Source organism: Cryptotermes secundus, unplaced genomic scaffold (genome assembly GCF_002891405.2).
Source record: "Cryptotermes secundus unplaced genomic scaffold, Csec_1.0 scaffold321, whole genome shotgun sequence".
In the NCBI taxonomy this organism is placed as follows: domain Eukaryota; kingdom Metazoa; phylum Arthropoda; class Insecta; order Blattodea; family Kalotermitidae; genus Cryptotermes; species Cryptotermes secundus.
The window spans coordinates 1,689,640-1,713,518 of NW_019721009.1; the positions used below are offsets into that span (position 1 = coordinate 1,689,640).

Sequence of the window (23,879 nt, forward strand, 5' to 3'; positions counted from 1 at the left end):
ACTTTTTCAGTTTCTTAATCTATACGCAGTCAGTAGGACTCCTTGGACGGTGGATCAGCCCGTCGCAAGGCCTCTACATGCACACAGAATGCAAACGCAGAATAAACGCACACAGACATCCATGCCTCGAGTGAGATTCGAACCTACGACCCCCAGTGTTTGAGCAGGCAATAACAGTTCATGTCTTAGACCGCGCGGCCACTGTGATCGGCAAGCTGTGAAATAATAGTACCAATAATAATAAAAAAATAATAAAATTACAACGTGATAGATTTGAAATGACACCTCAAGAATAGTGTAGCATATGCACTGATGTGATTAAATGAATTGATTCAATGAACGAGTCATTGAGGTAACACCGTAATGAGTGTAATGGTTCTAAGTACCTACGTGAGTTCATCAAAATTTATTTTACTTTTATTTCCAGATTTCGGGAGAGTTAATCACTTCGCTCTCAAAACGTCGTAATGGCGCAGCTGTTGCGTTGAAAATGTAATATACGCGCTTCAGTGACCCAGTGACCGGCAGACTGTCAGTCTGCGGCGGTCTGCGGTCAGTCTGAGCCGGTCTGAGCCGTAGGAACGTTTGGAGGGGTTGGAGCATAGGCTGCATGGAGTTATATTGATCGTGTCCGAATGTCGGATGTCATCAAGCTAGGACCTCAATGTAGAAATTAATCTGTGATTCAGTCGCAAATATGACCAGTTTAATATTCTTTTTACTTAATATTTCAGTTTTATTTTGCGTTTTAGGTGAGTACAGTTGTGCAAATGAAGCATTTAATAGCGTGAGCTGTCAATGTTGGTCCCGCCAGGATTTTTTCCAAGTTGGTGCAACCAGAAAAATTTGCTTACAGCCGTAGGTTAAAGTATGTATTTATGGACCACCGAAGCGTTGAATGTGTCTGTACCAGAAATAGATGGCGTCATATTTAAAAGTAATTTAAATATTTGGTATATTTTAGTTTTCCCCCTCAGTTTTGATTTTTCCAAAAAGGGGGGGGGCATATGGCATGCTCTCACCGTACTGGCACACATGATTGCTAAGATGTAAACATGTTGCCACGAATGTAATTGGGTTGCAGTAAGAGGTCGGAGAAAATTCCAAAGAAGTCAAGGAGTCATATGTTACTATAATGTTAAGCTAGTGTAAAAGACACTTGTGTTTGTAGGCTGGGGGAACGGAAATATGAAGGCATTTCCTATTAACCATTGTATTTTTTTATTGAATTTGGTGCTACTAGTTTTACTGTGAGACTTATAAATCGATCTGACACACTCTGACAATGCAGAAATTTAAGTTGCAGAAAGTAGGAGACCGTTTTATTTATGATGGGTGAGATATTCTAGTAGGATTTTGCAAGACTTCATTCCTATTCTTAAATAATTGTTGGTGATTTTTGTTAAAAACCGGTAATTTAAACCTAGAAGAGTAGTATTGTTGTAGATTGTTCAGATTTTAATTGTAAGTACAGCTATTTTTGCCATATTTAAAGTGCTTTTAAAACTAACGTAGTTCGAATACTAGGAATGTAATACCATGTTGCGTGATGAATTCTCACTGATGTTAGTAATTTGTGAACTACAATTGTAATGTAAATCAAATGCTCATGATATTTTTTTAAGGTTCTGTTTTCAGAATTCTGTTAAATTTTGAATCTCAGATTTTGAAACAATTATTTCATTCTCTATTTTTAATGTTCGTAACTATCATGTCAGTTTCAATTGTGACTCGCATTTCATATGTTGAAATTGTATCTGGTGATTTTGGCATTGTAATTTTCTTTTGGTATATCATATTTGAATCATATTTGGGCTACAGGTTTTTTTATGTTTATCACATTTTATTATCAGTAGTTAAAATTATTGCAGTACAGTTGCCAGACTACTGATTTCCAAGATTGACTAACTCCATAGAGGTGAGTCATTCTTAAGAAATGGCCAGTAACTTAGCTACTTAAGTTTTTCGTAAGATTTGTCACTGGTACTTGGGCCATCGACACATCAGTCAGTGGGTCAATTATAGTGCTATAAACGATAGGAACATATATATATATAAGAAACAATTTATTATAACTATAGCACTAAATTTTATGGAACCAGAAGGTTCTTTATCATATTCACAAGAGATGTCCACTAGTCCCTATCCTGAGCAAGATCAACCCAATCCATACCACCACATTCTATTTCTGTAAGATCCATATTAATATTAGCCTTCAACTTCTGCCTATATATTCCTAGTGCTGTCTTTCCTTCTGGCTTTCCAACCAGAATCCTACATGCATTTGTCTTCTCTCCATGTGTGCTGCTTGCCATATCCATCTCATCCTCCTAGGATTTCCAAGATTAATGGTATGAAATGCACTTTGGACATAGATGTTAGGAATTATAATTATTCAAAATTTTGTAATACCTTTTAGTCTCAAAACTAGAGTGGAGAAAGTGAAGAAAGTGCTGTTTAAAAATAATTAAAGTACAGGAACTTGCTTTTTATGTCATTCATGTATAAAAGAGAAAGCTGTTTTTGCAAATTCAGGAGTATGCTAATATAAAACCTTTTGTAGTCCATATTAATACTTATGAATTACATTTTGGAGGTGTAAATTTACCTGTTATAAACCCGTATTCCTAATAGAGACATGTTCAAACTGAAGAATATTCTTGTCTGGTAGAAGTTTACTGATGTTTAAGAGGATTATTAGGGTCAGAGTGTAAGCTGAGTAAACAAGAAGCAACATTGTTGTTTACTCAGCTTAACCTTCAATCCTGAAGATGGAGGCAGTCTGTTCATCTGAAACATTCATGAACTGCTACCAGACTTGGTGCTCTTCATAATCAACACTGTTAGAGCCTCAAACCTCACATTATATATTGTCACATGTTGGGTGTATAACGCGACAAATAATTTCACGCCGTATTTGGTATAGAGAATTTTATTTCACATTCGCACTTACAATCACCCAAATTACAGATTCACAGTTACTGCTATCTGCAGTATCACAAATACTACACTCCAAATGCCACAATACAACTGACTGGTTGCTGGCTAACTCGGAACTAACTCGGAGGTAGCTCGAGGACTGGTCGTGAATAGCCTTCGCTGCTCCTTATGTAGCCTCGATCGGACAATACAGAAAACGGCCACGTAATAGGCACCACTATGTCTGGTGCCATCGTGCCAGCAACGCTGTGTACCGCTGTTACTACCGTCGTCTCTCGCAACAACTGTTTACGCGCGCTGCCTAGCAACCCGCGGTACCCGTGGTGACGTCATCGCTGTTGACTCGCGTTGCATAGCTACCAGGTTGCGGGGACTCGGCTAACTTCGGCTCCGCTCGGCTCATCACGGCTGGCGGGGGGGAGGGGCGTCATCCATAGCTCAACATGTCACACTGCTCCCCCCGNGTCACTAACCTATAGTTAGTGTGATCACCTTGCAAATATTCACTTTCTGATTTGAATGTGTCTGCCATGCCTGGAAACATTGGAAAACATTTTTCAGAAACCCTGTCAATACCAAGCTGTTCTTCACAGCATCTAGACTGAATGTGGGGCTCAACCAGCCTCCTATCCAATGAGTACCGGGTACTCTTTCCCCAGGGCGGTAAAGCTGCCTGGGTGTTCAGCTGACCACTTACCTCCATCTAGTGCCATGTAAAGAATAGTGTAGCTATACATTCCCTTCCGTATAGCATCATGTCATAATGCTTAATTATTTAAGCAGAGGGACAGCTTCACCTTTACCTGTCAGTACCATCATCACATTGGTCTGAATGTCTTTCAGAATGAAATGCTCTCAAAGAGTTTTTCAGTTTACAGAACGTGGAAGAGTTTATGTATGTAGCGCCAAACCTGAATCAGTATAGCAAATATTAAAAACTGGCATTTTGTTTTTATTTGTAATAAATCACTGAAGATGCTGTATAATAATGTGAATTGTCAGAGCCCAGAATGGACTTGTCTCAAAAAAGTTTGTAGCTCTTGCAATGAATCTGTTGCCATAATTGTTCCAAAACATGAAACTTGTATGCATTGCTGCTGTTTTGGCAGAACAAACTTACAATGGATAATGCTTTCCGCTTAAAGGAAAACAGTTTAGCATGGTTTTCACTTTTGATCTTCTCATTCATATTCTTTTTATGTACGATTTTTCTATTAAAGATTTCAATATTTCATATTTGGATGACAGTGGACGACCCATGCTATTACCATTCATTTTTTTTTTTCCAGCAATCATATTCTTCCCAACTGGTCTCAGCAAATTTATTTTCTCATTTCTGCTTACTGCTGATCATTTGTGGACCATTTTGGCGATGGTTTTCTTATTCTTGTGTCAAAACCAGTCTCAAATTTCTCTCTTCATGATCATTTCTTCTCTCTCGCTCTAACAGTTAATTTAATTTTGGTAACCTTTTCTATGTTCTGAGCAAGTTCTTTAAGTCCTCATATGGTAGGATCATTCATAGGCTCTAATATCTTTGTGTCTTGAAGTTACTTAGCCTGCATGAAGACCTACGTTCTAATCAGTGTTCATTCTCCAGAACTGTCTGCAACATTTCATAAATGTCACTGCCACTTTTCTCCAGTTTTACTAAAAAATGTAATTTTTCTCTGACCTAACAATATATTTACTTTTAATTTTACAAACACATGAAAGCCTGTGAAATGAAACACTTACAGGACCTACAAGTAAAGAGAATCCAAATGACGGACTCAAAACTGGTAAATCAGTTGGTTACATTGTCCAACACATCTCATCTTTATTCCAGTTGTCTAATTCTCAGACCTTGTATATTTTTATGTAGTTCTATTTAGTTGTGGAACTAACACTCTCAATTTACACACCTGGCCCCATCATACTTTTTGCATGGTTGTAGTGGAAAGTAATGTATTCTGAGCTATGCTTGTATATTAGATGTCATTCATTCATTCATTCATTCATTCATTCATTCATTCATTCATTCATTCATTCATATTTCTGTTGCTCTGTCTGCAGCATAGGGCATCCATGAAATGCTTCATTTCACTTCAGTTTCTTAATCTTTAGACAGTTTGTAAGGTTCCTTGGATGGGGAATCAGCTCGTCCCAAGGCTGCTACCCACACAGGAAAACACAAGCACAGAATAAATATAGACAAACGTCCATGCCTCGAGTGGGATTTGGACCCCAGTGTTCAAGTGGCCTTAGACTGCATGGCCGCTGTGATCAGCTTATTAGATGTAGTACTGAGTAATTTTGTAGTATTTAGTGGTGGTGTGTTGTAGTGTGCATGAATTGTAATATGTGACTTTCATAGTAGGTTAACTGATTGCTGCTGCCTACTTTAATTAGCTCCAGTATATTCTTTAAATTGCCGAATCCCACTCAAGGCATGGATGTCTATCTGTGTTAATTCTGGGTTTGTGTTGTCCTGTGCAGTTAGCGACCTTGCAGCATGCTGATCCCCCACCCAAGGAATCCTTAATTTAGGATGAAGAAATTGAAGTGAAACAAAGCGTTTCATGGATGCCCTATGCTCCAAGTGGGAGTAACAGGAATAAAGATAAATAGTGTCTTGAAGTTTATTTTGTGACAGACATTTTAAGTTTCTATAAGATGTATGTTTTTAGAGTAATTGTGCCAAGTGTCACAACTGTTTTATGTACCTTTACCTATTTTCCAGTGTGTTGTATGAGTATCAAAAACATATGACCTTGCAAAACTGTAACACATCTAAAGATGTGACAGATGAGTGTCTTGGAATGGTGACTATGAAGACTCCAATGTTTTCAGTTGTGATCCCATGTAGTTTGCTAAATGGTACCAGTGTTTTGGATAAATCTGGTTGGTATTTTTATGGTTAGAGTATTTCTACCATGAAAATGGAGGTAGTGTTTCCTCTGAAATGTCAACATCCATCAACCATACTACATATTTGAAAACCTAAAGATGTCTGGAATGTTTCCATGAAATTAAAGGAGACAGATGGAAATTTCTGCATTTCAAACTACCCTCTTATTAATATTTAATTCTTCACTACAGTAGGAACCACATTTCGATGTTTGATCATGACTAGATTTTGCAACTTCAGTCACTAAATTTTGTTGACAGAAAACAAAGATATTTATTTCCACTCTCAGGGTTAAAATAGGCAGACAGTATAAATATTGTAGAGATTTTGATTCAGACATCTACATCTGTCATGATGCAATGGAAACTGGTTTTAGTATCAATTGTAAACATGCAAGGCAACAGAATCATACACTAATATCTTTACACAGAGTTTGTGTATTCATATGTGGAAATTATTAAAAAAATGGGCCAAAGTCATGAAAAGTTATGGAATTTTCTGAGTACCCAGTTACATCAGTATCTCACATAACTGGAATGTGTTTTAATGCTAACGATTTGTTCATTTTAACAAACTGCACCCATTTTGTTCCCTGGGTAACTGGTTTATATTTGGTCTGATATACAGTATGTGTCCAGTTATTTTGTATGCAAATATCTGGAATTCTCATTCAACCAGTAAAAATACAAAGAGATTTACAGTTTTTATAAGTTTATTAAAAAATAGTTTGTAATACTCATACCTCCACCCACCACGTGGTATTTCTCCCACCTTCATACTCCCTCATGCAAGTTCTATTGCAGTAGAGCCTAGCTGAATTTGAGATTGTGTTACAGTATGTACGTAACATCTTGTGTCAATCCATGTGTTGCTTCTGAAGACTCCCACCAAAGAATGAAAGCAAAAACATATTGTTTTTAGTTTGTATTGGGTTAGTGAAAGGTTGTCCTCATGCAACTTGCAGAACTGTAGTACATTTTTGCCATTCTGTATTTTACTGGAGTCTCAAGAATGTGGACTGCATGGCTGGGACTTGTGGTGAGTAGTGTGTTGTGGTGGTTGTAATTTGTTGACAGATGCTGTTGAAGAAGACTGCATGGACTTCCAAGGCAATATAGTGAACCATGGCCTCCTCTACGTCCCAGGTCCCAGCGTTTGTTCATTGTGTGTGTGTTACCATAGTGAGCCAATGTGGTGCAAGGCCATCTACTGTGATCCACCCTATGTGAGCGACACAAATCACAATCATTCTCATGCCACAGGGGTGTGCTGAAGCTGATTTGCACCAATTTAGCTGAACCAATAATTGCAAATTAAAACAGTTTAAGAAAAGTGCTCAGAAACATGTTCACCTTGGTCAGGTGCTACAATCCAACTGTGCATACACAGTAAAGAAATGATAAGCCCCTTTTCCATCCTAAAAAGCAGGTTAATAAGAAATTGGAAATTGACATTTGGACACGCAACCCAGTATTTAACATTCTGGTAGCACACCCCTGTCATGCTTAAACTACCAGTCAGATTCACACTGTACCCAACATATTGTTCTTTTATTGGCTTTTTTCTCTTACATGTGTGCATGCAATTTCATTGTAGCTTAAGTGAAAGCTAAACTCGATGTTATGGTTTATGGAACAAGACATTTTAAATAATTTGCATGTAATGCCATTTCTGAATAGCCTGTACGATTTATATCTGAAAATTAAGACTGAAGACTCACGTACTTCACAATGTCCTTCCTCATGAAGATTTTATTAATTTTGTAATAATAGTGGTCATGTCTCATTACATTAATTCAAGAAGTAAGAGTATTGCAACCACTTTACTCTTAAACATTCTACTTTTATGCGCAGTAGAGAGATGTCATTCTTTTTCTTATTAATTGGCAGTGACATTTTCACATAATCATTTCACAATACTGTTGAAATGGAAATTGGTTTATGAAGTTACTGAAATAGGACCTTGATAAAGCCAGTAATTATTTTATAATAGGCTGCATTACATAGTTAATTTATTTGTAATTTAGGGTACTTTTTGGATTCAGGGTTGGTTGATTAAAGGATACACTGCTGCTGTTCAGTTGGATGTACTAAACTTTTTACAAGTTTATTTATTCTCGGAAATGCTAAATGAGTTAAAGTAACTGGTATAAACAAGCAAGAAACCAAGTTTTATCATTTATTTCACGTATATTTCCATCTTAAATGCAACTTATTCATTAGTCACCCTTTTTTCTCACTATACATTTTGGCTGTATATGGCCATCATCAGGTGTTGTCTATTTTGCTAAAATTCTTGTACTCTTTGTCAAAATATTTACATACACATACACAGACCAGTTAGCAACACAACTACTCTGGCAGCATGGAAGCACCTGTGGCCAGAGATTCATACATAACAAAATTGAAAATAACACTACATCAACATCCTTATGAGCTGCACAAATCACATGCATAAAATACCTATACTGCAAAGGGAATGCTGTGCAAATAAATGGGGAAAGAAACAAACACACAAAAAAAAACATGAGATGGTCAAGCTTATATTTTTGCAATTTCTTTATTAAAACTGTCATAACACAACTATATGAAGGTCAGTGCCCAGTTTGGCTCTGCTTTGGAAGCCATCATCAGGCAACTACATGGCTAACATATATACACCACTGAACTGCAGTACTAATAAAATTGGATACAATAATATTAATTATATTAGAATACTTAGCATAAAAATAAAATAAATTAGATTATATAAAACAAACGTTATAGTATAAAAGAAGAATAAAATTCTTCAAGTGATGCTTTACATCATCGAGTCAATATATGACACAAACTCCGTAGTACAAATGTATTGTAGTTTTTTCGTCTTCCTTTATTCTACATTACATGTTTCAGCCGTAAATGACCATCATCAGGTGCCACACTGCACGTAGTTTAAAATTTAACAAATTTAAAATACACCAGTCTTCCCAATTCACTTCTCCGTTGCTAACGGGTTTCGATATATCAGAATCCTCCCCGCTGATATCTGTCAGATATGTACAAAATCTTTGTTAACCTACACACGTCAATTTGATTTTCAAAAACTGGCACTTTTAAAATCTTCAATTCAAATTTAAAAATTTCTTCAAAGTTTGAAATTCTCAGGGTACCCGCCCTATGTCTATAATGCTGCAGCGGCTACTTCTTGTTTTCAGCACTGTTCAGGTATTATTCTGTGTAGGCTCCCTGTGTTCGGGGGGGATTCTGATATATCGAAACCTGTTAGCAACAGAGAAGTGAACAATTGGGAAGACGGGTGTTTTTTAAACTTTAAACTACGTGCAGTGTGGCAGCTACGTGAGAGTATACACCTGATGATGGCAATTTACAGCTGAAACACGTAGCGTAGAAGAAAGGAAGACGAAAGAACTACAATAAATTGTTGCTCTTAGGATGGAGTTTGTGTCATATATTGTGTAGAGTGTAACAGGATGCTTAAATATAATATCGTCATGTCAGTTGTTGGTTTTTGTGATTTTGTTGTGTTCACATGGACAAATTGGAGTATTCTATATTTTGTATATATATAATAAACTGTTTTGGAGGCTCGTAATGTAGATGTAGTAATATTAATGTTAATTATTAGTTGGTGCCACATCTTACACAGTATTGTCCATTCTTTAGAGAATGTAAACAACGAGTCTGTATTAGCCATACAGAAAATTACCAATATTTTTGTACTAGTGTATACAAATGGAAACATCTACACCCTTTTATCCCTTCAATATACTTGTTAAACATCCTTTCTGCCCCTTCTTTGTGATCTACAGTCCCTGTAGTTCTCACAGCCTACCCTTCTGTTAGTGATTCTGTAGCAATATTTGGAATTTCCAAGACATGTAAATCTCACTTAAGTCAGGAGAGCCAGTAGAATAGCTGAAATATGGTCATGCCTCTCCTGATGATGGGCTCTGTCATGATTTCCTCCAGGAAGGAAGCAAGAAAATTTGTTTGCAAACTTGTATTTAAGCTATTAAAGATCATTTTTATGCCTTCACCTAGAATACTTTAGATAGAAAATTATTTTTTTAATAATTTTAATTTTGGTATTAGTATTTGCTAAATTTAATTCGTTTTAATACTACTTTATTTATTTTGAAGAAATACTAGGAGGCTTGTGAGAACACTTTGCTATCTATATATTCCCCTTGCTCCGTTTTTTCGTTTTCTCTGTGGTCCATGTTGTATCAAAGGAAAGTAGACAGTTAGTTCTTCCCAGAATTTCTTGTTTAGTTTTAATACGGGATTTCAACAATCCTGGGAGGGGGTTGCCTTGCTCCCTCCTCCTCTCCTGTAGCACCCATGCTCCTGACTAAAAGTATTAAGAATCTCACTGCTCTTGCTTGGTGTAATATTGTTGGGCATAAGCACCAAAAATCTTGAGAATCTTTTCTTAAAGAAGCATATGTTTTAGAAGTAAAATTTTATGAGGGGAACTGGAATTTTGAGTATCAGCACTGAATAATATTAGGGAGATTTTCATTGCAAACAAAATAAATTTAATCCTTCAGAAGAAACATATAAGCTTTTAATCATATATTGATATTGTCTTTCAATATGATGTGCAGTGTCATGCATGGTGTGGGGTGGTTCTGGAAACTAATATGGTGTTAATGACATAGTTTCAGGTTAAAGAATTCATGTGACTAATCTGCTGAGGCACACTAAAGAAACCGATTTTCTATTCCATTCAGGTTCTCTTGTCTATTCATGTTTTATTTAACCACTGTATACCATCAGATGTTAGGATGGTTGGTGATCAGAAGGAATTGTGGTAGGAAGCATTCATAGCCTAATTGCAAATACTATCCCAGCATTTGCCTGGAAGGAAAGAAAAGTATGATCACCTGCCAGGATAGTAGGTGTCCCAACTGAAATCTGAACCTGTCATCTCTCAAATACAAATCTCAAGCATTACCACTGGAGCCAACTTTCTTAGTGGTCCACATTTGAGTTGGCAGATTGCACTAAAAGTAAGGGACTTCCCACACCTTCCTTATAGCCTTGACATCTAAAGGACAGCATCATGGCTTTCTGGCTGAATGTTAATTGTGATGCAGTCTGTTAAGTTGCTGTAACTGCGTTCTTCTCTGCCTAAGTACAATTTGGCTCAATTTGTGAGGCAACCTACTCAGATTATGAATTCATCAGTACAAATTGCTCCATAGCTTTTGAGTGTCCATCAGTCTTAATTACTGAGGTGACAGTTACAACTCTTGGGAAACACTAGTTATGCCACTGTGTCTTCCTGTACATCTTGAAGTTGGAAATTAAGTCAAATGTGTATTTNTCCATGAAATTAAAGGAGACAGATGGAAATTTCTGCATTTCAAACTACCCTCTTATTAATATTTAATTCTTCACTACAGTAGGAACCACATTTCGATGTTTGATCATGACTAGATTTTGCAACTTCAGTCACTAAATTTTGTTGACAGAAAACAAAGATATTTATTTCCACTCTCAGGGTTAAAATAGGCAGACAGTATAAATATTGTAGAGATTTTGATTCAGACATCTACATCTGTCATGATGCAATGGAAACTGGTTTTAGTATCAATTGTAAACATGCAAGGCAACAGAATCATACACTAATATCTTTACACAGAGTTTGTGTATTCATATGTGGAAATTATTAAAAAAATGGGCCAAAGTCATGAAAAGTTATGGAATTTTCTGAGTACCCAGTTACATCAGTATCTCACATAACTGGAATGTGTTTTAATGCTAACGATTTGTTCATTTTAACAAACTGCACCCATTTTGTTCCCTGGGTAACTGGTTTATATTTGGTCTGATATACAGTATGTGTCCAGTTATTTTGTATGCAAATATCTGGAATTCTCATTCAACCAGTAAAAATACAAAGAGATTTACAGTTTTTATAAGTTTATTAAAAAATAGTTTGTAATACTCATACCTCCACCCACCACGTGGTATTTCTCCCACCTTCATACTCCCTCATGCAAGTTCTATTGCAGTAGAGCCTAGCTGAATTTGAGATTGTGTTACAGTATGTACGTAACATCTTGTGTCAATCCATGTGTTGCTTCTGAAGACTCCCACCAAAGAATGAAAGCAAAAACATATTGTTTTTAGTTTGTATTGGGTTAGTGAAAGGTTGTCCTCATGCAACTTGCAGAACTGTAGTACATTTTTGCCATTCTGTATTTTACTGGAGTCTCAAGAATGTGGACTGCATGGCTGGGACTTGTGGTGAGTAGTGTGTTGTGGTGGTTGTAATTTGTTGACAGATGCTGTTGAAGAAGACTGCATGGACTTCCAAGGCAATATAGTGAACCATGGCCTCCTCTACGTCCCAGGTCCCAGCGTTTGTTCATTGTGTGTGTGTTACCATAGTGAGCCAATGTGGTGCAAGGCCATCTACTGTGATCCACCCTATGTGAGCGACACAAATCACAATCATTCTCATTCCACAGGGGTGTGCTGAAGCTGATTTGCACCAATTTAGCTGAACCAATACTTGCAAATTGAAAACAGTTTAAGAAAAGTGCCCAGAAACATGTTCACCATGGTCAGGTGCTACAATCCAACTGCGCATACACAGTAAAGAAATGATAAGCCCCTTTTCCAGCCTAAAAAGCAGGTTAATAAGAAATTGGAAATTGACATTTGGACATGCAACCCAGTATTTAACATTTTGCTAGCACACCCCTGTCATGCTTATATTACCAGTCAGATTCACACTGTACCCAACATATTGTTCTTTTATTGGCTTTTTTCTCTTACATGTGTGCATGCAATTTCATTGTAGCTTAAGTGAAAGCTAAACTCGATGTTATGGTTTATGGAACAAGACATTTTAAATAATTTGCATGTAATGCCATTTCTGAATAGCCTGTACGATTTATATCTGAAAATTAAGACTGAAGACTCACGTACTTCACAATGTCCTTCCTCATGAAGATTTTATTAATTTTGTAATAATAGTGGTCATGTCTCATTACATTAATTCAAGAAGTAAGAGTATTGCAACCACTTTACTCTTAAACATTCTACTTTTATGCGCAGTAGAGAGATGTCATTCTTTTTCTTATTAATTGGCAGTGACATTTTCACATAATCATTTCACAATACTGTTGAAATGGAAATTGGTTTATGAAGTTACTGAAATAGGACCTTGATAAAGCCAGTAATTATTTTATAATAGGCTGCATTACATAGTTAATTTATTTGTAATTTAGGGTACTTTTTGGATTCAGGGTTGGTTGATTAAAGGATACACTGCTGTTGTTCAGTTGGATGTACTAAACTTTTTACAAGTTTATTTATTCTCGGAAATGCTAAATGAGTTAAAGTAACTGGTATAAACAAGCAAGAAACCAAGTTTTATCATTTATTTCACGTATATTTCCATCTTAAATGCAACTTATTCATTAGTCACCCTTTTTTCTCACTATACATTTTGGCTGTATATGGCCATCATCAGGTGTTGTCTATTTTGCTAAAATTCTTGTACTCTTTGTCAAAATATTTACATACACATACACAGACCAGTTAGCAACACAACTACTCTGGCAGCATGGAAGCACCTGTGGCCAGAGATTCATACATAACAAAATTGAAAATAACACTACATCAACATCCTTATGAGCTGCACAAATCACATGCATAAAATACCTATACTGCAAAGGGAATGCTGTGCAAATAAATGGGGAAAGAAACAAACACACAAAAAAAAACATGAGATGGTCAAGCTTATATTTTTGCAATTTCTTTATTAAAACTGTCATAACACAACTATATGAAGGTCAGTGCCCAGTTTGGCTCTGCTTTGGAAGCCATCATCAGGCAACTACATGGCTAACATATATACACCACTGAACTGCAGTACTAATAAAATTGGATACAATAATATTAATTATATTAGAATACTTAGCATAAAAATAAAATAAATTAGATTATATAAAACAAACGTTATAGTATAAAAGAAGAATAAAATTCTTCAAGTGATGCTTTACATCATCGAGTCAATATATGACACAAACTCCGTAGTACAAATGTATTGTAGTTTTTTCGTCTTCCTTTATTCTACATTACATGTTTCAGCCGTAAATGACCATCATCAGGTGCCACACTGCACGTAGTTTAAAATTTAACAAATTTAAAATACACCAGTCTTCCCAATTCACTTCTCCGTTGCTAACGGGTTTCGATATATCAGAATCCTCCCCGCTGATATCTGTCAGATATGTACAAAATCTTTGTTAACCTACACACGTCAATTTGATTTTCAAAAACTGGCACTTTTAAAATCTTCAATTCAAATTTAAAAATTTCTTTAAAGTTTGAAATTCTCAGGGTACCCGCCCTATGTCTATAATGCTGCAGCGGCTACTTCTTGTTTTCAGCACTGTTCAGGTATTATTCTGTGTAGGCTCCCTGTGTTCGGGGGGGATTCTGATATATCGAAACCTGTTAGCAACAGAGAAGTGAACAATTGGGAAGACGGGTGTTTTTTAAACTTTAAACTACATGCAGTGTGGCAGCTACGTGAGAGTATACACCTGATGATGGCAATTTACAGCTGAAACACGTAGCGTAGAAGAAAGGAAGACGAAAGAACTACAATAAATTGTTGCTCTTAGGATGGAGTTTGTGTCATATATTGTGTAGAGTGTAACAGGATGCTTAAATATAATATCGTCATGTCAGTTGTTGGTTTTTGTGATTTTGTTGTGTTCACATGGACAAATTGGAGTATTCTATATTTTGTATATATATAATAAACTGTTTTGGAGGCTCGTGATGTAGATGTAGTAATATTAATGTTAATTATTAGTTGGTGCCACATCTTACAAAGTATTGTCCATTCTTTAGAGAATGTAAACAACGAGTCTGTATTAGCCATACAGAAAATTACCAATATTTTTGTACTAGTGTATACAAATGGAAACATCTACACCCTTTTATCCCTTCAATATACTTGTTAAACATCCTTTCTGCCCCTTCTTTGTGATCTACAGTCCCTGTAGTTCTCACAGCCTACCCTTCTGTTAGTGATTCTGTAGCAATATTTGGAATTTCCAAGACATGTAAATCTCACTTAAGTCAGGAGAGCCAGTAGAATAGCTGAAATATGGTCATGCCTCTCCTGATGATGGGCTCTGTCATGATTTCCTCCAGGAAGGAAGCAAGAAAATTTGTTTGCAAACTTGTATTTAAGCTATTAAAGATCATTTTTATGCCTTCACCTAGAATACTTTAGATAGAAAATTATTTTTTTAATAATTTTAATTTTGGTATTAGTATTTGCTAAATTTAATTCGTTTTAATACTACTTTATTTATTTTGAAGAAATACTAGGAGGCTTGTGAGAACACTTTGCTATCTATATATTCCCCTTGCTCCGTTTTTTCGTTTTCTCTGTGGTCCATGTTGTATCAAAGGAAAGTAGACAGTTAGTTCTTCCCAGAATTTCTTGTTTAGTTTTAATACGGGATTTCAACAATCCTGGGAGGGGGTTGCCTTGCTCCCTCCTCCTCTCCTGTAGCACCCATGCTCCTGACTAAAAGTATTAAGAATCTCACTGCTCTTGCTTGGTGTAATATTGTTGGGCATAAGCACCAAAAATCTTGAGAATCTTTTCTTAAAGAAGCATATGTTTTAGAAGTAAAATTTTATGAGGGGAACTGGAATTTTGAGTATCAGCACTGAATAATATTAGGGAGATTTTCATTGCAAACAAAATAAATTTAATCCTTCAGAAGAAACATATAAGCTTTTAATCATATATTGATATTGTCTTTCAATATGATGTGCAGTGTCATGCATGGTGTGGGGTGGTTCTGGAAACTAATATGGTGTTAATGACATAGTTTCAGGTTAAAGAATTCATGTGACTAATCTGCTGAGGCACACTAAAGAAACCGATTTTCTATTCCATTCAGGTTCTCTTGTCTATTCATGTTTTATTTAACCACTGTATACCATCAGATGTTAGGATGGTTGGTGATCAGAAGGAATTGTGGTAGGAAGCATTCATAGCCTAATTGCAAATACTATCCCAGCATTTGCCTGGAAGGAAAGAAAAGTATGATCACCTGCCAGGATAGTAGGTGTCCCAACTGAAATCTGAACCTGTCATCTCTCAAATACAAATCTCAAGCATTACCACTGGAGCCAACTTTCTTAGTGGTCCACATTTGAGTTGGCAGATTGCACTAAAAGTAAGGGACTTCCCACACCTTCCTTATAGCCTTGACATCTAAAGGACAGCATCATGGCTTTCTGGCTGAATGTTAATTGTGATGCAGTCTGTTAAGTTGCTGTAACTGCGTTCTTCTCTGCCTAAGTACAATTTGGCTCAATTTGTGAGGCAACCTACTCAGATTATGAATTCATCAGTACAAATTGCTCCATAGCTTTTGAGTGTCCATCAGTCTTAATTACTGAGGTGACAGTTACAACTCTTGGGAAACACTAGTTATGCCACTGTGTCTTCCTGTACATCTTGAAGTTGGAAATTAAGTCAAATGTGTATTTGTTGGTTGGTTATTCAGTTTTATAATCATATTTCAAATGTGATATTTGAGGTTCTCATGGCAGCAAGTGTAAATATTACTGTCTCCTGGCATGTGACTCTGTTTTGTTCTGTAGATTGTTACCAATGTTGCAAAGGGCCTTCTTCACTGAAGAAGGAAGCAGCAGGTTCCTCTGAAACATTGGTACCTGTCTAACAAACTGCATGGCATTACATTCCAACAGGCAGTAATGTTCAAAACTTACAGACTTCAATGAGATCTGTATATTATGTGAAAAACTAATTTTTTTTTAATTCCGATAGCATTCAGTTTAGGTATCATGTAAAGTAAGAGTTATGATTGAGTAATATGCATAAAAATAGAATATGCTAAACAATTTTTGGTGTAGGCCCCCAGTACAAAATTTAATTGCAAACTACTGAGCAGTTTGTATCAGAGAGATGTCACATGCAGATGGATAGATGGGTGGAAATAATCTCTACATTACGCCGGTCACGGTAGCCGAGCGGTCTAAGGCATGCACTGTCTTCGCTCGCTCAGAAGCCGGGATCGTGGGTTCGAATCCCACTCAGGGCATGGATGTTTGTGTGTGTTTTTCTGTGTTTGTCTACAGGTAGAGGCCTTGCGACGAGCTGATCACTCGCCCAAGGAGTCCTACCCTATGTGTAAGATCTAGAAAAACCAAAGTGAATGGAGTTCATGGAGGTAGGCCTAGGCTGACTGGGGCTGTAGTGCCAAGGAAAAAAAAATCTCTACATTATGCTTCCATTTATCCACTTTGTGCAAAAGATTCATAATGAAATTTCAAATGTACAGAGTGCTGTTAAGATTACAGTGTTGTGTAATGTGATGCTGTGCAGTTTGGTAGATAGATTCCATTGTAGTGTTGGTATTTACTCGTATCTATCCAACTACACAGTGATACATGCTAGAAGACGATAATGATTATATTTACTGGTGAAAGAATGTAAGGTCTATAGAATATAACATTCATACATTGCAATTTAATTTATTAAAATTTGTACATAATGTATACACACTTCAAAAGTAACATAATAATTTAATTGCAAATAGTGTTACCAAAGCATTACAAATTGATATTTAAGCCATATACATATTTATCAAATCTGCTATGTTCCACATTTTACATGTATGAAGTGCTCCCTTGTAGGCAGCAGTATCTGAGATGCAATGCTTGAAGTTATGATATCCCTCAAATTTGAAATTAAGCTCCTGTACTGAGTACATTTTAGTTTCATTATAAGTTGAATTCCAGGTTTGTAATAAAATTGTTGAATTTTGTATAAGAGACTTCACTTTGATTATTTTACATAAGGTTATGTATATAAAAGGCATGCAAATAAATCAACAGTGCTTTCTTCTTACCTAAATGAAGTCTGTTGCCAGCGATTCCCAGTCCACCATGTGTGTTTGTAGGGCAAAGGATGTAGTCATGATTTTTGAAATCACATTAATAGCCATGTTCATTAAATGTGACCTTTTATTTTTAAGATTGTGTATTAAAATTAGTTCCTACAAGATTGTGTGTATCATATAGCTTCATACTTTGGAGTGTGGTTGGTTTGGATTACTTATCAAGATATGTAATTATGTTTTATAGTTTTGTAAGAGGTTCCGAGCAGGAGAAAGGTGCTGTGAATTTGAGTGCCTAGATGAACCGAGTCCCACAGGTGATTTTTTAGCAGATGTACCAATGAATACTGCATTTGGTGCTGTTCCCACTCCAGTCCTTTCATTGCTGCTGATAACAATTGTGATTCTTTGGAAAGTCCTGTAATATTTACATGAGGAAAGCAAGGTAAGACAAATCTTTTTACATAGATATTTTGCAGTATAGCTTTTTTCCTTCTGAGGAATTAGAAATTTCTGGCAGTGAGCTAATACTAACACGTGGTCACAAAGAGAAGTTACTTTTTTAGTTTACTTTCCCTATTTTGGAGGCCTCTCAGATTGCAAGCTTGTAAGCATATACATAAATCTGGCACTAGACACAAATAATATAAACAGGTGAAATTATCCCTGTGCTCAGTTAATTAAGCACCATGTCATTAAGACATATGGAGGAGTAAAGGTATAGCTCCATCATCCTTAACCTCAGCACTAGATGGAAGTGAGTGCTCAGCTTAACACCCTGGCCACTTTACCCCTGGTGAAAGAGCCCCCCACCCCACCCATACCCATTGGATAGGAGGCTGGCTGACCCCCAGAGCTTGTCTGGACCACAGTATTTTATTTCAGCAGTTAAATTTTTTAAATGCATTTATCAGCTCATTCTATGCAATGTTCCTTCCTCCTGAAGCAGCTCCAGAAGCAGTGCATTATGGAACTACTGAACATACCTCCATCTGATGTTTTCAGAGCTTTAAATTGATCTTGGATGCTATTCTTTGTTTGAAACTAGAAAAGGTTTCATGAATCCAGGTCGGAACATACTCTTTATATGGAAGTAGCTGTGCTGCAGCACAAAATTGATTGGAATTCCCTGTGTTTGGAAGTATTTTTGTAGTGAAAAACAGAAGTATTCATGACCACATTTCTTGAAGGTTGTCAATCAATTAAGTCAGTAAAGTTGTTATATATAATTGTGCAGTAATAATACATAGAGTTTGCAATGTAGTGTTAGTCGCATGAATATTATTAAAAATAAGGCAACAACCATCATCTGTCTAATACTTCTTGACTTTATACATGACACGCGACCTTTCTCCCACGGAAGATGGTGCAGATACTTTACAAATTAATATTTGATTTTACCTTGATAACTCTATATCTGTCTGTAGTGTCCTACATGATACAGCCTGGATAAGCCATAAGTATAATGACTGAGAGGTTTAGTTTCAAATCCTGGCAGAGACAAGAGGTTTTTCTCTTATCCGCAGGGTGACTTTAGGATCCAGCCAGACAATGGGTTCCAGGTGCTCTTTCTGCAAGGATAAAGCAGCTAGGGCATGAAGCTACTGTGCACATCCTTGTAGTGCCAAGGTTAAGTGTCTCTGGAGATATACCATCACACCCCATGGATTTCCATGGGGTGGGGCTTAATTACATTTTATTGTGGTTACCACACGTGGTGTTTTCCTCATTCACACATGCAGTTGTTTGCTGCCCCTGTTCTAATCAGCAAGAGATAAGCCACGCCATAGCTCAAGCGGTTAGTCGCTAGGTTCCCACCATGGTGGCCTGGGTTCGATCCCGGGGTCTGGTCAAGTGGGATTTGTGGTGGACAAAGTGGCACTGAGGCGGGTTTTCTCTGAGTACTTCGGTTTCCCCTGCCAATCTTCTTTCCACCAAATTCTCCATCATCATAGTCACCTGAAGCAGGCTATAATAGGCCAATCAGTGGCCGCCGTGCCGAATGGACCCAACTGGACTCCCCCCCCCAATCAAATTAAATAAATCACCGAGAGATGTTCTCCTGCTCTTGAACTTCGAAAACTATAGGAATGCTACTGAATGTTGCAAATGAATAGTTATCACTCATATATACTCATTATGCATTCAAATGTGAGCTCAGAGGCTGGCTACCTTGACAAAGGACTGGCTATCCTGATAAATGTATTAATGATTTTTCTCAGTTCCTTGAGGCAGGTGCTGAAATAGCAGCTTTAATTAGGTCACCACTAATTCCACATCATTTCCAATTCATTATGGACTAAAACTATCATTTGACACTATATAATCTTGAGTAATTAAATAAAATGAAAATAAAAATACAGGAAAGTTATGAAAAGCCTACATAAAAATGTCATGAGACTGCCTATCATTTAAACCACTTCCTATACTTTGTAGAATCGATGTGATTTTATATTACACATTTGATTTATAATGTTTTTTTCAAATATAGTGCAAACATGTAGTGTGGAATCAGATCCTGTGTTTGTGTGTGTACTTTGACTCCCAAGCATTACTATAAAGGCCAGGCCATTATCTGCAATAATGTCTCCTTGTGTTGATTCAATAGGTTGCACCTACATATCATGCACTGAAGGAAGTGCAGGTCTTGCTGCAGTGTCTACCTGTCTTCAGCAGTGAATCTCTTGTGGGAAGCCAGTTTCTTTTCCTGCTTGCTTTAATGTCACGCAATACCAAGTAGCACCAAGCAACAACTCTCTTGACAATAATACACATTATGGATCAATTGCTATGGTTATGTTTGCATTATTACATTGACTCTCACCTGTGTGCGGAATGTTGTTGATCAATTTCTACGAAATAATTCTGCAGTATTAAACTTGAAGCTGTTCTTTGATAAATTGAAGTAGAATGGGTATTATGGAAAGAGTGAGCCTGGCTGGTAATATTAACATACTTGTATCTTGAAATTATGGGGTATATAAGAGTAACCACAGATTAAGTTAAAGTAACAGTTGTATTTGATATTCTTCATCCAATTTATGTTATCAATATAGATTTTATACCATCACATAAGCAAACAATGTATTTTCACATATTTTCTCTGCCACAATGATTTGACCACAAGACCACGATCACGTGGGTTAATTTGTATAACATTTACAATGTCTATTGACTGTTCCATTTTTGGTACAGTTGAGTTTAAAAATAAATGTCCATTCCCTTGTGATATATATCAGTTACTGTCTTCATATAAACACTGTTTTATGTAACAGAGTTATACTATTTACATATAAAGCAAATTAATTAAAATTTAATTATGTAGGTGCTGGTTGTGTAGTTTATTGGATTGCATATCATGTATGTCATTGCATGTAACTCTCTACTCTGTATTAAGATACTAACTTTCGTTTATTCTTTTCCTAATTGTTCTGGAGTTATCAGTTTTTTATAAACTTATAACAAGTCCATTTTTCATGTCTTAGTGTAATATTTCTACCTTCTACTTCTGTTCTATTATTGTTAGGAGCTGGTATATTTCAGTTGGTATAGCTGCTAGGCTGCAGGCTGGAAAAGTGGGCAGTTGGGATTTGATTCTTGACAGAAGCAAGAGGGTTTGTCTTCACCACCACATCCAGAACATCTCTGGGATCCACCCAGCCTCCTTTCCAATGGGTATCATGGGGTGTTTTGCTGGAGGTAAAGCAGCCAGGGCATGAAGCTGACCCATCACTTCTATCTAGTGCTAAGATTAGCAATAGGGGAGGTATACCTTGGGCACATAGACAACTTTACTTTTGTCTGTTGTTGTTGTTATTGTTATTATATTATTATTATTATTATTATTATTATTATTATTATTATTATTATATACAAGCAATGTGCACATGCAGATGTGAAAGCCTGTGGTCATTGGCAAACTATTAAGTGGTGCCTCATGCAAACTCATTGCAACGTATATGTGGAGAGGATGCCCCTTGTAACTGATGTTGAGAGGACATCGTATGTTGATAGAGGGATATGTGTATCACTTTCACTATTTCATTCTGAATTTCTATTGAATTTAGTCATTTGTAACGGCTGGTATGGGTGGCTTTCTCTCTCATGATATGGTAGATGTCTGATTTTGATGTTCTAATCATCATTACACTTCCTGTTTGCTGTGTCTGTTATTTCTTTTTCATCCCTTCTGTAATTTTGATCCTAAGCTAATTAATTATTTGATTTGGTCACAATCAGGTACTTTGGAAGCAACAAATTTGGTACAGAAGGGGTTTATTTTTATTCAAACTCATGCATGGTGTTACAATATACTGAATTAGCTGAGCAGCACTGATTCTGGACTTACACAAATAGTCCTGTATGTCAGAAATGTTCAACAAAAATTTAAATTAATTTTTTAAAATTTATTTCCTTGTTTACTTTCAAGATATTTTATAGAGCTTTGGAGCAAGAGACATTTTTTTACAGTGAGACTCTGAAGTTGAATGTTTTTTATGTTGGGGGTGTATGACCAGGCTTTGATTCCCGGTAGAGGCAGGACTTTTCTCATTGCCACCATTTCAAGGCTGGCCTTGGGACTCACAGAGCATCCTGTCCAGTGGAGAGCAGTGTCTTCTTCTCCAGGAATAAAGTGGTTGGTGCATCAAGCCGACTATTCACCACCGTATGATACTGAGACTAATAACATATGAAGTTGCACTGCCATTTTGTCAGTACAATTTCATGGAATGATGCTTAATTAAAGATATGGATAACTTTGTTTTTACATTTTCATGGATCAGGGTCAACCTGGTGTTGGAGACATGGAAGACCTTTCAATGTTCATTCTTAACTCAACCTGGATGATTGCCTGAGAAGCTTTTAGTGCAAATATCTGCTTGATGAACATTTATATGGATAGTTCACATAATAATTGTATTAATCCTTAGGCATGAACATTTAAATACTGTAGTCGTGAGTGGCCCATGGTAATAATTTTTAAAAGCCCATTTAATTCTTGTTCTAAAATATTTTATTTTTTCATAACTTCTGAACTATGAGGTATACTAATTAAATTTTCACTGGAATCACTGGAAAAGATTGATTTATTAGCCTGCTTTATGACATGAATGTGCTGTATATTAGCAATGGAAACAACTGGACTAGACGTTGAGGTTTGTGTGGTAGGTCTTGGAACATCCAATTTAAACACAACCTGCTTCACATTCATTATGCCAATAAATATATTCTCTTATTTTCTGTGTTTTGTACATGCTGCACATTTTCTTTGAGGTTCTGTCTTCTTTCTGGAGTTCTTAAAAATAACAAAAGAAGCATGAGTTTTAGTGTGGATATGTATCAGCCAATCAATGTAGACTGGTTCAGAGTGGTAACATGCCAGTCAGCATGACTGAGCACATGGCAGGTGTGGGTACATTAACTTTCAAATTTGACTGTTCGTTCAAATATGCAAAAGATGTAAACAGAGAGCCAGTTTTCAATGGGGTGGTTTTCAAGACTGTTACTGTATTTGCACAATGAATTATTGAAGACATCTTGTTACACTCATATATTATGACGTTTATATCCCTATATTCTTTGATATCTACCACATAAATATATTACTCATATGTAAGTTTTACATAATGTATTTCTATTTTAATTTTAAATTTGTATATTGGATTTAGATTTAACAATTATACTATTTTGTACAGCCTATGATGATAGTGGAAAATGAAAGTTAAGTGATTTTGATATTGAAAGTACTTGTTATATGTGATGTCAGAATCCCTATGGAATAGACAGTTATGGCTGTTGATTAGCTGTCCTCTTCTAGGACTTCTTGAACGTTTACACTTTAAGTGCTGAACTCTGCCATGGAACCGTCTGCTCATGAGCATAAATATACATGTTTGATATAGTTCAAGCACCCCAAAGTGATCTGGTCACTACATGCCATACAGAGGCTAAGTATTGTTCATGGGAGGTGAAAAGAGATCTTATGTCTGCGAAATTACAGAAATTAAAAAAAGGAAAACAAGATTATAGGTATTTCTTCACTTTTGCGATTTTGAGTTACTCTAATTCTTTTTAGTGATTTAATATGAAATTAAGCATATTTTCAGGTTATCAACCTCCATTTATAACTTT

The 23,879-nt window shown here is 36.3% G+C and overlaps 2 long non-coding RNA genes across 3 annotated transcripts; both read left to right on the plus strand.

Moving 5' to 3' along the window:
- The first annotated feature begins 509 nt into the window (after positions 1–509).
- On the plus strand, positions 510–22,827 carry LOC111875066. Of its 2 annotated transcripts, none has more exons than XR_002844665.2 (3): positions 510–752; positions 17,995–18,192; positions 20,356–22,827. It is a non-coding gene; the product is annotated as an uncharacterized LOC111875066 (long non-coding RNA). The 2 variants fall into 2 exon arrangements; XR_002844663.2 differs by lacking the exon at positions 510–752 and adding an exon at positions 11,217–12,271.
- On the plus strand, positions 998–7,049 carry LOC117283156. The gene is made up of 3 exons (XR_004514172.1): positions 998–1,335; positions 1,872–1,918; positions 6,907–7,049. It is a non-coding gene; the product is annotated as an uncharacterized LOC117283156 (long non-coding RNA).
- Positions 22,828–23,879: the final 1,052 nt, after the last annotated feature.